The sequence below is a fragment of the Adiantum capillus-veneris genome, chromosome 12 (assembly GCF_014529385.1).
Source record: "Adiantum capillus-veneris isolate H3 chromosome 12, ASM1452938v2, whole genome shotgun sequence".
NCBI classification, from domain to species: domain Eukaryota; kingdom Viridiplantae; phylum Streptophyta; class Polypodiopsida; order Polypodiales; family Pteridaceae; genus Adiantum; species Adiantum capillus-veneris.
The window spans coordinates 135,894,042-135,911,460 of record NC_140942.1 but is presented as its reverse complement, the minus strand read 5'-3'; the positions used below and the strand labels follow the sequence as shown (position 1 = coordinate 135,911,460).

General features: G+C 42.2%; 1 pseudogene; it reads right to left on the bottom strand.

Moving 5' to 3' along the window:
• Positions 1–274: 274 nt before the first annotated feature.
• Positions 275–1,276, bottom strand: LOC147446557 (small ribosomal subunit protein uS12y-like; annotated as a pseudogene).
• Positions 1,277–17,419: the final 16,143 nt, after the last annotated feature.

Genomic DNA, 17,419 nt, shown 5'->3' with positions numbered 1-17,419 from the left:
GAAATGCCGACGAGATGGGATGGCTGCAATAGCACACACATTGAAACCCTCACTTCTCCCCTCCCTCTCTCTCTCTCTCTAAAAAGATAATGCACAAAATTTATCCTCTTCAAGTATCATTCTCCTCACATACCATTCAGAAAACTACTAGATCAAGTACTAAAATAAGTCTCACAAAAAGACCAACTAAAACCGCTCAAAATGAGTGGACTACACAAAAAAGTGACCCTCTTAACCAGACCCACTTCTCCAAAGTCACTATATTGAAGCTCTATTAGCTCACAAGAGGTTCATTCAAAGATAAGCTTGACAGGTCGATTACATTACTTGGCCCAGTACCAGCTCGGACCATTTGTAGTACCTCCATCGCCTCTGCCACTTTGGCTTTTAGCGCCTCTAAAGATTCAATTAAATGTAAAACTTCTGGCTGATCCATCTCCAGTAACATGCCCTTAACTTTTCCTGCGTGACCATGTTCGAATTGATCTACAAATGGATACAGTTGCTCGCCCAACATCAATCTCTATTGTTCAGGAGGAGCCGATGCTAGCCTAAGGCTCATGCCAAAGCAGGAATCTCCTTTCTCTCTCTTTCTCTCTCTCTCTCTCTATCTCTCTTTTTTTTTGAGGACAAACAAAGTATCTTTATCTTCATTGACACAATGATTCTCCATCCCATGGTTCAAAAGAAGGAAATGCATGCATCGAAAAATAGCAGCTGGCTCATCTCATGAGATTAAAATTTTTTTCGTGATGATCTCCCTTGGCCATTCCCAGTAAAAAGAATTTCGTGATGATCTCCCTTGGCCATTCCCAGGAAGCTAATCAATAAGGTACAAATCCTGCAGGACTTTCACATATCTTCTGAAATCTTAATACCTTGGCTTCTCCTTCTTTTCCTTGAAAAGGGCAAGGAGAGACAATCCCGATACCTTCACAACCTTGAACCGCACTCCAGGAATATCACCAACAGCATGTCCCTTACGAACGAACCCAACAATCAACACTTCATCGTTTTCTTCAATGTAGTTCAAGCAACCATCATTTGGAACAAAGGCCGCAATCTTCTTTTTATTCTTGATAAGCTGTACCCTGGCACATTTTCGAATGGCAGAGCTGGGTGCTTATCTTCAATACCAATCTTCTCAAGAATGATGCCCTTGGCATGGGACGAGCCTGCGAAGGGCTTCTTCCACTCGTAATTTCCAAGATTTCTTTTCTTATATGCCTTGTCTGCCCAGTTTGTGACAAGCTCCCATACCACGTGTTTTCCCCATGGTGGCTGTTGCTGTTACGCCTGCGACAGCTGTTAGTGCCCAGGAGCTCTCTCTCTCTCTCTCTCTCTCTCTCTCTCTCTCTCTCTCTCTCTCTCTCTCTCTCTCTCTCTCTCTCTCTCTCTCTCTCTCTCTCTCTCTCTCAATTTTTTGAAAAAAAAACCCTCTGAAAGAGCGCTCTTTTAGAGGGTTTTTTTTTCAAAAAACTGAGAGAGTAGGTGCTACCCATTTTTGAAAAGAAAATGAGAGAAATGAGATGTACAACACGAGTTCTCTCTCTCTCTCTCTCTCTCTCTCTCTCTCTCTCTCTCTCTCTCTCTCTCTCTCTCTCTCTCTCTCTCTCTCTCTCTCTCTCTCTCTCTCTCTCTCCCACCATGCAGATTTGCCAAACGTCTGTGAGTTGCATGGAAGGTATGCATGCAAACTTGACCTCTCTCTCTCTCTCTCTCTCTCTCTCTCTCTCTCTCTAGCCAGCACGTTTTCTGTTGCGCCTTGGCAAGCCAGGCTCTTTTGCACCCATCCAATAATGAGGTTCACATGTTGTGCGCAGTCTCTTTAGGAGAGGATGCTACGGTTAGAGAGGCCTTGTGTATACTTATGGGTTCTTTTCAACAATAATTGTGGATTCTTTAAGTAGGTGCTGGCCCTTTGCGTTTTTTGGCCTGTCTCCATATGCATCACCTACGCGTTCACCTTTAAGCAGGTGCTGGCCTGTGGTCTTGCTTTCACGAGACGCGAACGGGTAGTCCAGTGAGAGGAAAGCATGCCTTGTGTGGGGGAAGGCTTGCATGAAGGGAATCATGGCCTGCTGCATCAGGGAAAGCTTGTGTGAGATAATTCGCATGAGATCAGAATTCCTAACGTGTGGCGGCTAGAGAGGGAAAGAGAGTGAGGAGAGCCGGTAGGCAGCATGGGAGGGATTGGGGGTGCGGCTGGCACCCAGGTAGGCGTCTAGTTGTTAGCGATAAACATAAAAGATGGCAAGGGCTGAACAATGTTGGAGGGCTGATCAGTAGGAGGAGGTGCATGATGTGACAGTCTCTCTCTCTCTCTCTCTCTCTCTCTCTCTCTCTCTCTCTCTCTCTCTCTCTCTCTCTCTCTCTCTCTCTCTCTCTCTCTCTCTCTCTCTCTCTCTCTCTCTCTCTCTCTCTCTCTCACGCGAGGTCCTCTTGTCCATGCGCTCTGTATGGCAGTAAGCATGGTGGAAGATGCGTAGTGGAGGAAAACTTGTTGCACAACGGGGCTGTTGTTGCCGCCCACGTAGAGGAGGCGATACAACCAAGGTTGGGGAAAGGTAGGGTGAAATGTAGGGAAGACAGAATATTCTTTGTTATTGTATTTCAATAAGAGTAGAGCGAGTAGGTGTAGTAGAGTAGAGAGAGAGAGATGCACATGTGCATGCACGCATTATTTCCGCACTTGCAGGTTGTAAACAGAAAGTTTAAAGATTGTATTTGATTGCATGCTAGAGCCGACTATGAGGAGGACGAATTCTCATTGATGTGGAACAACACATAAAAGAGAGGCGCAAAAGTCTTTGTTGGCACCGACAAGAAGTCAAGCAGCATGAGTGTTGGAGACGAGCTTGCCGACGGGCATGCCGCCGTCCTGGTACACTTTGAGGTAGGTGCAGACGGAGCTGTCCGGCCTCAACATTTAATTGGAGTCGGCCTAGTAGATTGCAGAGAGGGGAGTCACCTCTGATTATGGAAAGACGTGGAGTCCATTCGGGGGTCAAAGATGGGGTGGTCCAGTTGCTCCAAGCACGGGTGGCAGGGCTGGCATTGCAACCACGTAAGGTTGGAGGCTATGTCCATTGTCATGTGAAAGGAGCGACGGGTGTTGTCCACAATTACAGGTCGCACATAGTAGTTAACGCTACCAAGCTCGTACCCCGGAGAGGAGCAGTAACGTTCAACACCTTTGATCTTGGAGTGCCCGCCTAATTAGCTAGCCTGCATTGTTATTTATTATGCATCGCTGCTCGTCTCCAGCACATCCCAACACCGACATTGCAGCGTGGCTACTCTGTTGAATGACGAACGTAAGAACGGTGCTGACGTTGCTCGAAAACTTATTTTGTTTGGTCATGATATTGCATGCGTAGGTGCACGTCTGCACAGCTAAAACTAGATCTACCAATCTATTTAATTCCTTTATATGGTAGGCCAGGAACTTATTAGTATTTGATAAAAACTCCCATGCATTTTGACTTCCATGGAGACTCAAGGTCACACTTCTTGAGGACTATATGTCCTTACCTTGATATTGTCCATGTGCAAAGGATTATGTGCCAAATTCTTCCATGGCGGACGTACATCAATATAGTGCATGATGCGTCTGGGAATTCTAACAATTTGGAACCCTGGTCCAATGTGATTTTCATAGAGCAGCAGCTGCAGCGAGAGTAAAAGGAGGATATACAGCTAGATAGTGACAAAGAGAATGGCAGTAAGGAGTTTACAATGATTTTGGTCAGCCGCATGTCTGCATGGTTAGAGAGGTATGCATGCAACATGCTGCTCGAGGATATGCCCGCAAATTTTTTTAAGGGTGTGTTGGCACCACTCATGCATATGTGTTCGCACCCAGCTTTGTGCGAGGCAATTGTGACACATCTTAAGAGGGAGATGTTGGAGGTCTTCCCGACTAGGTAGCACAATGAGACAATAAGTAGAAGACAGTTTTCAACGGAGGGAGAGAGAGAGAGAGAGAGAGAGAGAGAGAGAGAGAGAGAGAGAGAGAGAGAGAGAGAGAGAGAGAGAGAGAGAGAGAGAGAGAGAGAGAGAGAGAGAGAGAGAGAGAGAGAGAGAGAGAGAGAGAGAGGCTATCCTTTCCCTGTCAGAGATTCTTCCTTTGCTTTCCTCTTCGTTGCTATTTCCTTCCAATCCAAATGGCAATGATTACACCCCATTAAAACGAAGGGGAGAGAGAGAGAGAGAGAGAGAGAGAGAGAGAGAGAGAGAGAGAGAGATGATCCCTATCCATTCTCACATAGCACAGATGTGGAGGTCCATGGGGCGAACTGAGGAGGAGGGTGTCAATCTCATCGAGGGCAGGCTCAAATCAAAGTCGACGTTTGGTATCTCTAAACGTTCCTGAAGACCCATAATAACTTGATGTAGAGTGAGAGAGAGGAGAAGAAGAAGAAGAAGTGAAGAGCTCCCAAACTCTCCTTATTCATGAGATTAGATTAGTGGCAACAACCTTACCTTTTTAGTGTAAAGCTTGTGGTTTAATCCTTTGATTGGGGGGCTGAAATTGGAGACGAATATCAACATGCCATTATAATGGTTCCAAGTGTTTTAGCCCATCAAAGAAAACACTCTACCCAAACCTTGTTCAAAGGGTTTTGTCGGTCAAAAATTTCTGGTTGATTTACCATAAAAAATAGGTGCAATCTTCAATATTAATTAATTTTTTTGTTGTTGTCCTTGAAGTCACCTAAGAAATCATGTTTGGTTTTTGTTTTGTATATGTGCCTTGCCCTATCTCGCTCGTTTTATGGATTGCTCGGAGAATCTCGCTCGAGCTTTGAGATTCCTGATAAAAAACGAGGTAGTCATCACCCTCATCTGATACCTTTGGTTGACAAAAAGTAGTCGGATTTCATATCTCTTTGTCTAAAGGGGTACCTTTGATACCATGGGATTACTAATTCTGAAGGTAAATATATGGTTGCTTTTTTTTGGCTTAAGCCTAGCTACTGAGCTATGGCTCTTGAAATAGTTTGACTCTTGATGGACTTCACCATTTAGAAAGTAGACTGTAACACTCATTTGTGATGTAATAAGAAAGGACTTCTAACATACCAGTTCTAATGAATAACCTAGCTTGTCTAAAGTAACTAAAACCTATAAGATGGACATGGATAACAAATGATATGGTCCATTGATACCTATAAAACACATCCAAGGCTAACTGAATTGTTGTCTTGTTTGGATGGATGCAGGTAAGGACTCTATCCTATCTTGGAGGGTTTTCTGTTCTTTGGCAAGCAACCTTACTTTAATGAAATACTCACTGAGGAACGGGGAAGTTCTTTTACTACTAGTCTAACTGAAAGAGGATCTCTTTCCTACAATCATTGTACCTAAATAATTCTGATACTGAGTTATTTTTGTACTTATCTGTTCATTGTTCCTTGGCCAGCTGTCTTTTGAATGTAAAAATTCAATTATGTCTTATTAGTTAAGATTTAAACAGCTACACATACACACAAGGTCAGCCAAGACTCAAGAGGCAGCAAGGACACATGTCAAGCTCCTACCCATGTTGCCTTCAAGGTGTGCTTGAATACTATTGGATAGCCGCCCAAGGGGCCCAATGATAATTTAGTTGATTTAATTGATTGATTTTACATTTATCAAGTCCTCTCTCTCAAAGGGGAAAGGGGGACACTTGTCCCAAGACTGCCCTTGTTGCTTGATATGCCTCCTACATGTGATTGGCTAGGTTGGAGAGGTCCAATGAACTTCAAGCATGAGCTACAAGGGGGGGTCGACCAAAGCAAGAAGGGGGGCTACTTGGGGGGTATACTCTCCAACAACCACTCACACACACTCTCATCATGTGAAGTGCAAGAGCTCCATCTCCTTCTTCAAGTTAGTAGAGAAGTTGAGAGCCTAAACCAACACTATTGGCTATGGAATGCAAATCCAACCAAGAGCCATGCTTCAATGCTTAAGCTTGCCATCTTCTCCATCTTCATTACTATGCTATTATGTATGCTAGCAAGTAGAGTGATGATAAGTGAGTAACTCCTTCTTTCTCCTATGGAAGGTTTCTTCTTCTGTTCTCTATCCTCATTCCCCACTAGCTCTCTCCACCTTTGAAGGTGTTTGAGGCCTTGGGACTGAGGCTTGGGATAGTTAGTGCTTTTTGAAAAGTTTGTGTTATGCTCATGATGCATGAAGTTTTCCATCTTCATTGCATCACCTAGGTCACAAGGAACATAAAGATTGTATTGTACCAAGTCTCTCTATTGATGGGAGAATCTATAATACAAATGCCTATTGGAGGGGGGACCGGCTCCACATAAATCTGGTCCTCAACTGTTGTCATGTTCTCTAAACTCTCTCTCTTGCAAAAGTATTGTTCATGCCAAGTTAACTAAGTACTAGGTTTATGTTGCTACCATCAATTAAGTTCACCCTCTATGCTCACAAAGTATTCTCACAAAAGTGCTTTCTCTAATTTTCCTAATTCTGCTACTCTCAAAGTTCATAGGCCATTTCCATTACAATATGCATGTGTTGGTATTCTCCCAGAGCCCCAATAACAGTTGTTGAGTTTCTTTGACAGCTCTATCACAAGCTTTGAAGATTGAGTGGTGTTCCTAAAAAGCTTATTCAAAAATGGCCTTGATACCATCCTTGACAATGTTGATACCTAACAAGGTTTGATCTATATGGGGCCACCCTACCCTAGAATTACATTCTTGGGTCATCAAGATGTCCACTGAGAGTTCTGGTGAGACCATAATGTGTTCTCTTGTTTTCTTATCCTGCTCTTCGAGCTGCATTTCAAACAAATCATTATCTTGGATCTGAATCTTACCCTTCTATGAATGCTTGAGAACCTAAGAGTTTGGGATAGATTCTCCCTTTGAATTTGAAGAAGAGGATGAGGAGCATTCTCTAGCCTTGTCTTGAGGGATATGATGATTGAGGTCTTTGGGAAGCTTTTTATCACCGTAGCATAGGAAATTTCAGGATGTTGGGGATGAACATAATACATGACGTTACTCGAAGCATTCATTCCCAAATTGCTAGGAGCTGAGGGGTGGCGGAACTGGATTAGGGTATTCAAAGCCACCATCGTTGAGGTTGGAGCATTGAAAGAAATTTCTCTCTAGTTATCAGGGTTAGTAGAAGGGGCCGTATTGAAGTTGTTGAGTAGGATTGATTGAGCTACATGACCCTCCCTATCCCCAAGAGCGGAAGGGGGGGAAGGAGACGCAAAAAAATACGCAGTGGTTAAGGCATGCAGAGGGAGGGATTGAAAGGGATGAGGCGACAGAAGAGGTTGTACGGATCATGCAGAGATAGTCACCATCATGATTTGGCCTCTCCCTCTTCACTGATCACCAATTCTTTTTTATATTTCTTCTTCTTTAGAGAGAAGTGTTTGGACAGTAGTGGGATCTTCTTCAATGCTTCTAGAGCATGTTTTTATGGTTGTGTTCGCTTCAAGGAGATGGATTGGTAGATCGGCTTTGCTATCGAGCTCAACTAAACGTGGCTGAGTAAGGCCCCTATCACACTGGGACAGGTGTCAACACACCTTTTTGGAAGGAGACCACGCAAAGGCAGTCACACCGGGTTGTTACCAAAATAATGTCCAACACTGCCAGCAAATTGTCTTTAGCCAAGTGATTAGGCATCTGCATTTGTGGCTAAGGGGTAGAGCTCAAACCCTTTGAACTTCATTCGCACGCACGCTTTTTGCAGTGGGCCGCTTGCATGAAAAGCTGGTCGGCCTCTCTTGCCTGCCCCTTGTGACAAGTGCTTGCGACCACTCATCATGGTCTCGGACACCCCGTCTTAGTGTGACAGGGGCCTAAGGGTGCGTTCATAGTGCTTGAGCTCTCCAGCTACCTTTTCCATGCAACAATAATGAAGTCGAGCAATGGCCGATGCTCATAGTTCACAGTTCACACTACGCATGTACTTCGTGCACTTTTCCCACGAAGTCAGAGAGTCTGAGTGGTGTTGATTGGCTGTGACAAACTGCCCCAGCCATGGGCGACCTTTCCGCCCCGGAACATTTGAGCCCAAAGTAGGGCATGAGTCAGCCTTCCAGCTCGGATTACGCGCAGGTGGATCATGTGCAGTGTGAATAGGGAGCATGGGCATCGCAGCTTTCCATTGGTCCACATCAAAAATTAGAGGTTGCACATCCCCGTCACTATATGGCATGGCTATGGGCAGCAGGGATCTAGGGCCCAAATTTGAGGGAGCGAGGAGGCATTAATCTCAGCCGTCGGATCACGCAGTGAACTGGGAGTGAACTAGGGGTGAACTAAGGGTGAAATCGGGGCAAAAATGGCGCCCCGAGGTCACTCCTAGTTCACCCCTAGTTCACCCGCCTCACGGGGTGTGGGTCGAACTCGGGACGTCTCGATTGCCACACAAATTCCTTATCACCATGCTAGCGCGCGTCGCTGTCCATGTTGGCATGGCACATGATCATACCCTAGTTTAGGGGCCCCTAGTTCACCCTTAGTTCACCCACCCCTAGTTTACCCTTAGTTCACTGCGTGAGCCGACGGATGATATTAGAGCCGCCTCACGTCCCCAAATTTGAGCCCTAGATCCCCTCTGAGCCAGAGCCGTGCCATATAGTGATGAGGGTTGGGCATGGACAGTCTGAATGCTGCCTAAGTCAGCCCTAATGAATGGCCGTCCGCCCAAGCTAAACTCATTTACCTAGAGTTTTATCCTAAAATCCTACGAATTGCAAAAGTTGCAAACGAGTGTGTAAAGATCCTGATGATGCTCTAGATTTTTGCCTGCAATTCTTGAGAGTTTGGTTGTTGTTCTTTATATGGAATGCCAGGAATTATGTATGCTTTGATAAAATCTCTCTGTGCAGAGTTACCATTCCTTGGGAGATCATTAAGAAGAAAATGTTGGAAGACTGTCAGGCTGCTGGATAGTGACATGAGGCTTAGATGTCTACAGTTTATGGAGAAGATATGACACATCAGAGAAGGCATGACATGATGTAATTTTATGTAAATATAAATTCCGAAGAGAGAGAGAGAGAGAGATTTCTAACCAAGCTCCTCCTCTCCGAAGCAGGCTGTGGGAATGATGTTGGCCTATTTATTGTTGCCGTTAGCCATATCAGCAACTGCAAGCTTTCATGTTTTCATCTGCCCATTTGAGAGAGAGAGAGAGAGAGAGAGAGAGAGAGAGAGAGAGAGAGAGAGAGAGAGAGAGAGAGAGAGAGAGAGAGAGAGAGAGAGCAACTAAGCCAACTGTGTATGTTGTAAATGAAGCAACTTACCTATTACCTACTGTATAAGTTGCGAATGAGCTTTGTTAAGTTGTAAGCTATACTATTAAGGGCTTTCCAACAAATGGGTTTGCCACTATTGACATGCATCCTCGTAGTATCCTTTCCTCTGACGCAGAAGCATAAATAGCGCATGCTAGGATGTTGTTGATATGAAGGGTTGCATTGGGTGGCCAATATGTGTCGACTGTTATATGTCCTTGCCATCGAAAGGCAATTTAAAAGTTGGTAATTTTGCCTCTTATCAAATGTAGCTTGGTGTCTTTGCAGTTGTAGGTCTGGCAAGTTAGTATCATAGTGAGGCAACCATTAACATCTGCTCTTTATCAGCATGTGTGAGGTTAATTTATCATCATCTAATCCAGAATTGAGTAATGAAAAGTTTTATTAATCTTTTATCTTTAGTTTTTAGATTTATGAAGTGATGACTAGAATCATCTATGTTTCAAATTCTCAATGGTAGATATTGATTGATCACAATGTCTTGCTGATTTCCAAACATGTCGAGCTCTTGTGACTTGTGCAGGCAATTTCAGCTACCTCGTTTAGGTATTCAAATACAGAAACAACCAGTCATTGTTAATTAGGATGGATGAGAGGAGTTTTTGGGCCAAAGGCAGAGTTGCGTAGTCTTTTCTTTGTCAAGTTTAGGTCTAGTGCAAATAGCAAGTGTGAGCTACTTCATGTAGTTTTTTGGATTGATCTACTGCCAATGTACAAGATGCGATTGCATCTTCAACATTGTATAACACTAGTACGGCCGGCTGCCTTCGGCGGCCTCTCTCTCTCTCCCCCTCTCTCCCTCTTTATCGTGTGCAACTGGGCTTTTTTTCGTTTTGGACTTTAGCCTTCAGGTCGCAGTTTGCGACACGTGTAAAGGGGAACCCTTCCGCCAAATTATGTTAGTAGATTGTATATGACGGCAGTGCTAAAGTGCTTGCACTCTTTCTTGTCTGCAAGGCAGTTACTTCTTTAAGGGGAATGGTACTCTTTCTTGCACTCTTTCTTGTCTGCAAGGCAGTTACTTCTTTAAGGGGAATGGTACTCTTTCTTGCACTCTTTCTTGTCTGCAAGGCAGTTACTTCTTTAAGGGGAATGGTACTCTTTCTTGCACTCTTTCTTGTCTGCAAGGCAGTTACTTCTTTAAGGGGAATGGTACTTGTTTGGTGCTAAGTCCTTGCAGTTGTAAGGAGATAGCAATTTAGATTGTTACTACACATTGAGCAGAAGTGGAGAGTTTAGAGTCCTTTACCACAGTTCGATAATAAATCTAGTCCAAAATGAAGGTATTGAAATAGTTGGCGTGGGATTGGACATGGTAGCTGTAGGTAAGCACGAGTAACAACCAAGCTGCTTGAAAGTATGTATGTTAGAGCTTGTAATTCACCTGGTGTTTTTTTGGAGTTAATATATTAATCATTGGCATTTAATAAATTTACAGTTAATCAGTTTTTTTTTATGATCACTCATGCCTATATCAGGTGTGGGTGGAGACTCTTGGCATTCGGTCACATGATGTGCTTAAACAAAGCCTCTTAATCTGAGCTGGCTGCCAAGTTATGACCAGGGTGATCTGATGCGGGGGTAACCCTCACAAGAAGATTTAGAAATTTTCTCATGTAGGAAAACGGAGTCTTTTTCAGTGTTTTTAATACAGTGAATAACATCATGAGCTTCTGCTCGAGAGGCACCGCATGCCTAGCTACGTACGATTGGGGGCAGGGGACCACCGGCCACCCCACCGGGCTGGCGGTCCCCTGCCCCCAATCGTACCTAGCTAGGCATGTGGTGCCTCCCTCACAGAAGCTCATGATGTTGAGGTAAGTCACAATGTGGGAATTATTGTGAGAATTTGTCCAAAACTTCTTGTGCCTGGTGTATGACCTTTTTGTCCGGTTGTCACGAATTGAGCGAAGCATGAGCGTTCCACATGAAGTTTCGTGCCATTATGTTGACCCTTTCACCTTATTGATTGGTTGCAAGGCTGCCATTGTAGGCTTTCTTGCTTCAAAGAGGCTGGCTATTGTTTGCCTTGTTTCCTCACGTGAAGTGTTCAAACAAAGCCCTGCAGTCATGAACTGGCTGTTGAGTAATGACTAGGCTGATCCGATCTGTGGGCAACTCCCCCTAGGCCGAGATACCGGTCCATGGAAGTGTTTGGTACGTCGATTGGTTGCAAGCCTACAGTTGTTCTTTTTCAATTCAAAGAGGCTTCCCTGTTCCAACCTTTTCTGCTACAAAAAGGTCTTTGCCCAAAATGTGCAATGTCACACATAGGGTAAAGGGGCCAATAAGGGAACAGGTCCCTTTGGAGGTTCGAATATGCCTACCCCTAATGCTAAGTAAAGCAACATACCAATTGCAAAACATCAGTGGTGGGTTGGTTAGCTGATGGAATTCTGGTCGTTTGATTTCGTGTTCGAGCCTTGCTGGTCAAATCGCACCAGCAATTTTTGCTGCTTGTAGCTGTGGTGACGAGTTCTCGATTGCGCCCCTGCATGCATGAAACAATGGACTAGATGCGTAGCAATTTGTTGCTCACCTTAATGTTCCGCTATTGGGGGTTTTACCCTATGCGCTAACCATTAGTGACACGGGCCTAAGAAGAGCTTCAATATTTTCGAGTGAATAATCCACGTCTAAAGTGGGAAGCTCCCTTACATGTCAACATTTCACAAAACATTATTTAAAACAACTCTTTTTCTCACTAGGGAAACTTATCAGTGAATTTTATTGTGAAAATGTTTTAAAGTTGTGTTTTTTTTAGTGACACGCACCATATATTATACATGTGGATATTCCCAACAGGGACTTGTCATTCCTACCTTTAGTAGTTGGGTATTTATAAGTTCCCTACAAGGGAATGCGCTTTCCCATGTGGGAGAAATAATCGGTTCTTTTACCTCAAAATAAAGGGAAAATTTTCCCAGGACTGTTTTTAATTCCCACCTTATGTTTATAGATTCACCACTTTTCCCATAATTTTTCAATGTGTTTGTGGGAAATATGGTGGGGAAGCCATCATTTTTCCCAATAGGGAAACCTTTTCTAGTCCGCTCCACTCTCGGCTGTCGTCGTTGCAACTTCACAATTTGATGAGGAAGGGAGCTCTCTCTCTCTCTCTCTCTCTCTCTCCCCATCCCCCCCCCACATGAGGCTAGTTAGCAAGCTTTTTGGCATGATCTAATGACTTTGTGCTCATTCAAAAAATGCTTGACACCGTTTGGACCCCCCCTTGCATCTCTCTGTTGCATGATTTCACAATGTATATCATCGTGTTTTAGCACGTGAACCTGCTGGAACCAATCCGCACCGGTGCGGACTGGTTTCGACAAGTTTCAGAACGCAAAGGCAAAGGCAATGTGAGAAATGCTGGTAGCCCGTTGAACCTATTTTTAGAAAACAAAACATTGTATACTAAAAAACCCTCCTAAAAGGAATATAGTGGGCAGAAAAGGCTCCAACAACATAACCTATATTGCACTGGTTGCCAATGTGAACAGAAAAGATTCGGCGGTAAGTTTTTATGCGTGCAAAGCTTCAAGGCAAACTTAGTCAACTCTAAACAGCCTATGTCGTCTGTGAAAAGGGCTCTTGAGATGGAACTAAGCATGCACACTCTACACAGAAGGTGCTTTCCACCTGCTTGACTTCTCCATGATAAAGCATGAGCCACTCCACTTTAAACACAACTTTGAGAATAGCCCAACAAGTGCACCTTTAGTACTCCCAATTGAGAGAAGTGTGAAATGCCAAAAAAACTGCAAGAATCCAAAACACCAAGAAGAAAAGGGAGCTAAGATTAACTACTCGGAGCGTCAATGCGCTAAAATTTACAAGAACGATATTTGAATGAACGTGTTCAATTAGAAAGGTTTTAGAGGTAGGGCAAGGGGATAATTGCAGAAACGATATGCACATGAGTCCGTGGCTAGCATCCTTAAGTGCCAATTTTCAAAGCTACTTCAAAGAGACAATTGAAGAGCATAAGTGACTTGTTGTACATGCTACAATGATTAGAATATAATCACAGACATTCGTAACATAATCATTGCTAGTCAACATATTGAAAAGGATGTAGAAGACTAGGTGCGCTTGCATGTACGACAGGTGCATTAAAGCTATAGTTTTTTTGCAAGCCCAAAAGGAGTTAAAGGAAGCTAGCTACTCATCCAAGTTCCTCAACGTTGACTGCTATTGCCAGTCTGCAAGAAAAAGCACTCGGTTTATGCGTACCAATAAAAAAGAACATGCCCATTAGCCTAAAAAAAGATCCATCATGTCAAACTCTAAAGCCTTTGCACTTACATAAGGTTCTTGTATGCAATACTTTTTACTCTTCGGTATGCACATTTTTTTGCCCATTTATAAGCAAGGCAAGAATTTCAAGGGCATCCAAGCTTTGGTTGATGAGGAAAGGGATTTTACATGAGAGAACAGAAGACCTTAGCTATCTATGGTAGCACTATTCCATTGGGCCAAAGACTAGTGGTGCATTTTTGGACACACCTAAACATGCTAGGTCCTCTCACTTTGTCACGAGAGCATGTAAAGCTTGAGTGTAGGGAAAATAACATGGGAGAGCATGTTTATGCTATTGGTCATGAGGTTTCTTTGTTCTATAATGATTGTTATGTTTATTTCTCCATTGCAATGCAACGCCAGTTCAAGATTTCACCAGTATTTATCAAATTGGACCTCCAAGATAGCATCCATCACTGGGAAATTGTTGTTGATATCGTTAGATGGCTATTGTTGCAACCAAAATTACCAATGCCCTTAGTCAATCTCGAGAATTAATGCAAGTATGTGAGCTTATATTACAATATGATGGATATATTTCTTTTGAGAAGCTACCACAACTTGATAACTCAAGCATGTATGGTATGGAACAATGATTTGATCGGCATTCTTGGACAAAATATGTGACTTGCAGTACAGTGACTTATTTTAAAAATGTGGTGCACTTTAGTAGGTGTTGTAGCCACTTGTGGTGTGTTAATGTAGATTGTAGCTACATCCTTAGGAGGGAAGCTTCCCAATCAAACCGGGGTCAATTGGCTTGAGCCCCTCAGAAAGGCTTGATTGGTCCAGAGTTCGAAAAATTGGTTTGTGTCCATTGTTGTCAAATGGTAGAATGCATCAGTGCATGTGTTGCATTCATCTATTCTTGCATCCCATTGGAGAAAAACATTGTGAGTAGATGTACAATTCATCTAGGTTATCACAAACATCCCATAGTTGTGGGTAAAAGTAGAATTGATGACAAGGTGATCTCTGATGCTTTGCTTGAATGGGTAGCTCTCCAACCTTTGAGAATTACAAAGCAATTGGAGAGGTCAACAACAGAAGATATAGTGATGGGATAATCTTATGGATCTTAACTCTTCTACAAACACTCCCTTGGGAGAAGCATAGTTTTCTAGTTTTCCTGATACTATGACTCCACTATCTAACCAGAGTTGAGTGCAACAAAGCTTGGAAACAAAAAACCAAAGGGTATTACATCAATGGGTCTTGAGTCAATTTTCTTAGGTCCTCAATGCATCACAAGTGTTCCATGTCAATACAATTGGGTCATTGGAGAAAGGGGTTACTTAAGTTGTCACCTTTGTTGAATTCCCTTGTTGCACTTTGAGGATTTCCAAAGATAGTACAACAAACATGCCATGTATCTGCCTTGCAAACACATCTAGTTCATGTCCTTGATTTGGACTCCGTTTCCCATGATCAATTTGTGCATCACGCTACACTCACAAAGATGGAGTTGTTTCAAGCTTTGGTAGGTATTCAGGTGGCCCCATAGACTTGCTTGAAGTTTGTTAGTTCTAACCTCTTTTGGTTTTTTTTGCAACATACATAATCAACTGCTTTATATGTACTTCTATGACTCGGGATTTTGTTAGTGCCTCAATATGTGAGGAGGTTTAAGATTTTCAAGCCTCCATTGTACTCCCATAAATTTTTCAAGGGTGTTGCTCATATTCGCTTGGAAATCGGCTTCGTTGAGTTTTCTTTGCTCGTTAATTGGAAAGCCTCCCCAAAAGACCATTTATTAAAAACCAACACACCAATTTTTATTAAAAACCTAAACATAGGATCTTGTATATCCAAATTTTCCAAAGGGAAAAAACCTAGGGGAAAAAATGCCTTTGGTTATATATTTACATACATAGTGCTCTTTGGTTGCGAATGCATGCATGCATATCAAAAAATGACAGAGAATGCTTCTAAATAAGCACATTTTACAATGTTGAATCCTCTAGTGCATCATTAAAAGTTGGTTAATTACTAGCTCAAGTGAAATTTAGACTTTAAGTCAAGCTATGAACTAGTGAAGAGTACATCTTCTAATGAAATGACATAGACCTTGAAAGCCAAATTTTGTAATCTAAAGCTCTCAAAAAGTTGACTAACACTAAGCTCAAATGGAAAAATTTGCATTTTAGACCAAGCTAAGAGTTAGGGATTATAAACTCCAATCAAAACAATGCAATGGATTTAAATAGCCAAATATAACACCATCCACTGACCCTAGGATATGTCAAGGGAAGCACCAAATTGTACCATTGGGCAACACCCCTTGAAAAAAGCTAAAGCATTAGTGCGATGAAAGAAGTTTCCAGCATCATGATCCTCACCAACCATGTAAATCCATGAGAATTTATTCAATCATTTAAATGGAATGCACCAAATTTGAATGAATATGCTCTCATGCCCTCAAAAAGCTTTAAGAATGGCAAGTCAAGTATTCATGAAACTCCACCATTTGCAATCAAACATTGAAAATTTGAGAAGTTTTGAAGCTATCTATTGTTTGCAAAAATCTTGCTCTCCATACCCTCAAAAAGCCTCAAGAATGGCAAGTCAAGTATTCATGAAACTCCACCATTTGCAATCAAACATTGAAAATTTGAGAAGTTTTTACGGTATCATTGTTTGCAAAAATCTCAATTTCTCTTTGCAAAGAGATGCCCGCAAATTTTCAATGATTGTTTTTCAATGGTCAATTTTAAACCCTTTCAACCAATCCTTGAGTGAGTATGGTCCTTCAATGAAAATCAAGCCAAGGCTCACTTTTCTTGCCATGGAGGGATGTGTACCTACAAGAACTCCCCCCTTGTAATGTTTCTTATTTCTTTTCAAATAATTTTTTTATATAACCAATTCAGAGCCTGCTTCTTATCTCTTTTCAAATAAACTTTTTAGAGCTTGTTTCTTTCTTACTGTTAGCCGAAATGAGTCGGTTTGGGAGGGGGGCGCGGCGAGAGAGAGAGAGAGAGAGGGAGTTGGTTGGAAGGGTGTGTGTGAGTGAAGTGTGTCTGTTTATGTATGAAAATTCCTTCAAATTTGAACTAAACTTAGACAATTGTATTAAATAATATATTAACTAACACTACATTAAAAGGACACAACATAAAAGTGTGCACACAATAGTATACAAAAGTTTGTCTCACATTTTCCAAATAGAACATACTGAATCTACTTGCCAATATAGACATGTAGATTCAAACTTTGACTAATGATTATAACAAATTAGCATCTTCTATATGCATCTATCCCTTGGGATGAGCCTCCACTACTACTACAAGGAGAAGGATCGAGAGATTACATGCTTCCATACAAAAACATTTAGTTAGTATTGGCTATGTTTGTGCATGTTACAGGTGTTGACCCTGGACCTAGTTGGCATCCATGTCACACCTATAGTTCTAGTTTATAGCTATACCCTAAGGATTGTTTGAACATAGTAAGAAAAGTATAACTCTAAGTAAGGTAAATCTTGTTTGTACAATCATACATATATCAAATTTCCCAGAGAAGATAAGATTTTTTTTCTACTAATTATAATGCTTACTATATTTTGAGGTAAAAAACCCATGTGAACATTATGTAAAAATTTGGGCAGCATCTTGTTTGTACTTCAAACCTCTTGTCCAAAGAATCCCAGCTTAATCCCAGCTTATGCAATCTCTTAATGATACCCTCCACGGGAGGTTTATGGCTTGCCAACATTAGCGTGTATCTAAAACTTTCCCTTCTATGTGTAACTACTTTTTGAAAAAAAAAAAAGAGAGGATATACATACCTAGCTTTCCTTTTTGATGTTTCAAAGCAAGAGTT